Source organism: Leopardus geoffroyi, chromosome X, assembly GCF_018350155.1.
Source record: "Leopardus geoffroyi isolate Oge1 chromosome X, O.geoffroyi_Oge1_pat1.0, whole genome shotgun sequence".
NCBI lineage: Eukaryota > Metazoa > Chordata > Mammalia > Carnivora > Felidae > Leopardus > Leopardus geoffroyi.
Genome location: NC_059343.1, coordinates 52,196,439 through 52,202,162, shown reverse-complemented (window position 1 = coordinate 52,202,162; position 5,724 = coordinate 52,196,439).

The following is a 5,724-nucleotide window of genomic DNA, read 5'->3' as shown; positions in this document are numbered from 1 at the left end:
AGTCTGAGCCCTCCCTGGGGTCCATTCCATGTGATTGTCTTACAGTCAAACACTGGACTCTCCACTGAGGATTTTGGTCTAGTCGTTGTGACTATGGCACATGTTTGGCAAAAGAACCCCTAACTCTTCAGGAGGGTAGTTTTCCCTGTATGTTTGTTAATCTCTGCATGAGTCTTGCAGAACACAGGTTTCTGACCAAGTAGGCCTGTGTTTTTGTTTTTGTTTTGCCATGGACAGATCTAGTTTCAGGGGTTTGGTGTAATAGTTTTGCTGGTTTGGTGGATGAGAAATTACACCAAATCCATTGTCCTATGTTCACTTTTCTAATGATGAGTGAGGCTGGACGTTCATTGCTTACAGCCATTTCCAAAACGTAGCCACTCTTCTCAGTTCTGGGGTGAACCAGCTGAAAACACTCTCATGGACTTCCCCAGGGGACACAGACAGTGATCCATGTCCAGCAAGTAAACTTCACTCTTTGGGAATCCACTAAGCTATTATTGACTGCCTTCAAACCAGGGGAACAATGTTGGAATGATTGGAGGTCAGTGTCAAGATTTTTTGACACAAATTCTATCACTTTCTTCTTTTTTCTGTGCTTGTTCCATCTCTTTCTATGTCTCTCTATTCCTCTCTCTCTCTCCCCTCCATCCCTCCCTATGCCTTCTGTCCACATTTGTTCCCTTTGTCTCTCCTCTCCCCATGCAAATGGAGAATCAAGAACTTAACTTAGAGGCTACCATATGAGATCCCTATATGGGAAAGAATTAAATAAGTTCCCAGGTGAAAATATTGAAATAGGCCCAGTTCAAACTGAATTCTGACATTTCCCCTATGAGTGAGCCTGTGAGTAAAATATCATCCTGATGAGTCTCCTTTGAGACCACAGCCCTGTATTTATAGAGACTTTGAGTCAGTGTCACACAGCTATGTTGTGCCTGGATCCCTCTCCCACAAAAATTGTGAGCTATTAAAGTTTTGTAGTTTCAAGAGTCAAGATTTTTGATAATGCTGTCAGAGATGAGTGAATAACTCACAATCTATGAGGTCCCAGCCTCAGGTCTATGACCTGCCTCTTCCATGCCTCTCTTTTCCCAGGAACCCACAGCTGTATTTTCCACCTTTCTAATGTTTCTAATGGACAAACTTAATTCTGTCTCCTAGTCTCTGCACCAGCAATTTCTTCTTCCTGACACATGCAGACATGTGAAGTGTGGTTCCCTCTTGTCATGATGGCCCCGGCAAATGTCACCTCTGTGAGGCCTCTCACACCCTCCAGTGACTCCCCAGCCTGTCCTCACAGCACACTTGCTCTTTTCAAGATTGCAATTCTTGCCTTTTCTTCACACGTCTTGCCTTTCATACCACTGTCCATCTCCCCTGCAGACTGTGAAGAACTGGCAGGCAGAGACCACTTTGCATTGTAAGCCTTTCACTTAGGCCCACCAGATCCCCAAGCACAAGGTGAGTGCTTGGAGCAGTTATTGAATGAATAGAACCACCGTGGAGCCCTCCATCTAGATTTTGACCGGCTTACTCTGTGGAGATAACTGCTAGTAATGGGAGATTCCTGTTGTATCTGAGGCAAGGGAAATCAAGAACGACCTCTGCATGACCTTTCTCTTGTTCCATTCCCCCAGCAAACCTCAGTGGGTACCACTGACACAGGAGGCTGCCTGTTCCCTGGTGTCCAGCACTAGCACTGGAGCCACAGGCATGCAAACCCCCAAACAAAATTAGCACCTTTACGTGGCTGACATGAAGGCAGTGGCCCTTTAAGTTCCCTGGGTAAAACTCAGGACCTACAGGCTCCAGGGTTGTGCCAGGGATCTCAGGCTTCTCCATTCCCCTTTGTCTGTCCATCTCCAGTGTATACTCTTGACTCATGAGGCCTCCTCCCATCAGCCCAGGCAATACCGCCTTATTTCCAAATGAAGAGCCTGGGGCCCAACATGGACTGGTATTGTACTTGGACTGTAGACCCAGTGTTCAGTGCTCTGACATGGCCTTCCCTATCCCAAGTCCTCACCACCCCAAGTCCCAAAGCCTATTTTGGCTCTCAAAGACTTCCAGCAAGTATAAAGCATATTTCTAGTCAATCAGAACTCAGTGAGTCATTGATGGACACCCAAGGCCAATTGACCCATTATGATTAGATGGAACTCTGGGGAACAAAACAATCTACAGGAAAACACTGAAGCCTTTTCTTCTGTAGCTATTGTCTAAACTAAGGGTAATTAGCTCATCATAATTCCAGGTGCCCACAGAGTTGGGCTGCAGGACCCTAGTCCTTTCCTCTGGAGGCTGGGCCAAGGATGGCCCTGGGTCCAGCAAAACCTATGAACATTAGGAAATCATTGCCCGTCTTTGGGCCTTTGAGCATGCAGCTAAGAAAATAGATGCTGCTACCCCATGGCAGACCTCTCTCTAACTTCTTTCTTCTTTCTCTCTTGTCACTTCCCCAGTGTCTGCTCTTTCTTGAACACACCATCAGTATGTGTGTGCGAGTACACACGTGGGGTTTTGGATAGTAAAATGATCCCAAATGGAGAGCTACTGGGCATGATTCCTCCTAGAAGAGTAGAGTCTGTCATTTCCAAAGCACACATGATGAAGGGATTGGAGTCATGGCCTAAAAAGGCAGAGCCCAGCCTTCTCCTCCGGACTTTTCTCACCTTCTGTGATCTGGGCAAGTCATAGTCTTTATCATTTTAGTCACCCCACTGTACCATGAGAGCTTGGGTACATAAGTATAAAAGCCAGTTCTCCATAGGATGTGATGTCTGGCTCTATTACACTGGATAGGGTGTAAGGTGGGAGTGTTCAGCCTCACCTGTATATTACATATACCGGTTTACTTTAGACAGGCCTAAAACCCTGCATAAAACAGACAAGTGTTTGGAGCCAATGAGGAAAAATCATGTCTGTGTCCACTACCAGGTATGCAGGACAGCAATCGCCAACAGTGCATGAGTGTGCTCCCTGCATTATGAGGTATGGTAATGCAGCAAAGGCTCTGCTCAAGAAGTTGCTTGTTGTTGCTTAAGCAACAACCCCACCCTACTACCAACTATTGTTCCCAGTATAGAAGACATGGATAGCAACCAGTCAGGGGCACTATATCTCAGAATCAGAGTCTACTTCCACACCTTCCTCTTGTGCTAGGCATGCAGAGATCTGTCCTTCAGAAAGATATAGATCCTCTCAAAGTCACACGGTGCTCCAATAGTAAAGTTCTGCTTTGGTTAAGCATGAGATTTGGGCACTTGCAGTAGATTTCAAAGTAACAGTGGCACAAACAGAATACACATGTGTTTCTTCTTCATATAAATTAGCCCAGATTTGGCTAGTCTATAATTGATTATGGATTGCTCACTATTGGAGATAAAATATTATTGATCTCCCCGCTCTAAAATCTCAGTATATTATGTCCTTTCTTAAAATTTTAAAAAGCAGAATCTATGCTTAATGCATTGTGCTGTGTCGAGAACATCAATCATTTATATAAAAATTATTTGGACCTCAAAAAAATTCCTTAATTATAAAATAAATTCAGATAAACTAGAACTGGAAAGTTAAGCTATACTTTTTTAAATTGATCACGTAATTGAAAAGTTTTATTATTGTTCCCTGAAAAACAGTTTATCCACAGACATCCTATGTTCGTATATTTCTTATTTCAATGTTTAGTTAGCACAGCACCAAAACAAAATTGTTTGTGTGAGCTCAGTTCTCCAACATAAAATGTCTGAGCCAGGATAGCATGGTCAAAATGGAGGTGTAAAAATAGCAAGACCAAATCATCTGCTCATTATTTTCCTAGTTTCACCCCTCCCCAATAGTTATTTAACTCTCGTTAATCAACATACATAACATTAGAATTCAATGATTCTTCACGTACAGACAACACCCAAGGCTCATCATAACAAGTGCCCTCCTCAATACTCATCACCCATCTATCCCATCCCCCACCGACCCAGAAAAAGAAATCAATGAATCGATCCCATTGACAATTGCACCAAAGATACTTTGTAAGTTACTTAGAAATCAACCTAACCAAAGAGGTATAAGATCTCTACTCTGAAAACTTATACAGGAAATGGAAGAGTACACAAAGAAATAGGAAAACATTCCATGTTCATGTTTTGGAAGTACAAACGTGCTTAAAATGTCTATACTATCCAAAGCCATCTACACATTTAAGGCAATACCTATCAAAATACTGCCAGCATCTTTCACACAGATAGAACAAAAAATCCTAAAATTTATATGGAATCACAAAAGACCCTGAAGTGCCAAAGTAATCCTGAAAAAGAAAAGGAAAGTTTGAGACATCATTGTGGAATATATACCAAAGATAACTTAAAAAATGGAAAAAGAGGGGCGCCTGGGTGGCGCAGTCGGTTAAGCGTCCGACTTCAGCCAGGTCACGATCTCGCGGTCTGGGAGTTCGAGCCCCGCATCGGGCTCTGGGCTGATGGCTCAGAGCCTGGAGCCTGTTTCCGATTCTGTGTCTCCCTCTCTCTCTGCCCCTCCCCCATTCATGCTCTGTCTCTCTGTCCCAAAAATAAATAAACGTTGAAAAAAAATTTAAAAAAAATGGAAAAAGAAAAAAATATTCTAATGATTTCTTGCGACTGACTCACTTATTCCAAGAATGCTTGTATTCATTTTGTCTTTATGCTGATAGTTCAGCAGCAATATCATAAAATCAAATGTTTGGCATTCAAATATTTAGCAGAAATTAATAAAAAATGAGATAGAATGTGTTAACATGAAGTTTCAGTGTTTCATTTTTACATTTCCTAACCAGAAGTGTTTCAAAATATTCAAACTCCTCATTTCTAGGTGATAGTAGAATTTGACAAAATTCAGAAGCCACAAATAAAAGACTGCCTTTCAAGTGAACTTAGGTATTTCTATATTTGTGTCAGGTATCAGGTACCTGTTTGGAGATCACACAGAATTATTCAAAGCTCAACCTCTGGAAGGCATCCCACTTTAGTCACATATGTTATTATAATGCCTATGTAGCTGAAGGCATAAAAACAGAGTGATGTGTTCCCATGTGTTTAATGCAATCCAAAGACAAGTAGCATGTTGCAAAGCAATCAGGTTAGATGTTAAACAGAGTAGAGAATATAAGATCCGAATGCACTTCAGTGCAGGTGGTGCTGAAAACAGCCCAGCTTACTTCAGGGGCAAGAAGAAACTGACTGAGATCAAGAGTCAGAGTCAGGAGCACCTGGTCTGTCCTCAGACAGTGACAAGAAATACTAGGCAAGCTCCCACTCTGGTGGTGTACTACAACACAACAATTTGTTTTTGATGTTGGTGAAGAAAGGTTGTTCTTTTGTTACCGAGAACTCAGTGCTTGGCAGGATTGTGTTCACCCAGTTGGTCACTCCCTGCTCTCTACCAACCTCCTAAAATGCCTGAAGTTCCTTCATTCTGAGATATAACAGTTTGTCTATGCAATGCCCATACTTTGAAGATGCAGGGATAGAAAAAATAAACTCAATAACTAACAGATGAGAGCCCATTTCCACAGAGTTGGGTATGAGTCAGAAGCTAAACAAGAGACCCAAAATCACCATTGTTCTACCACTGAAGGAAAGGAATGGAAAATAGTGACAGCCCTTTTGCACACATGGCTCCAACATGTAGCTAAAGGATGTTCCCCTTAGATCTAGCCACTCATTTTTGGTGATGACACCAACCTTG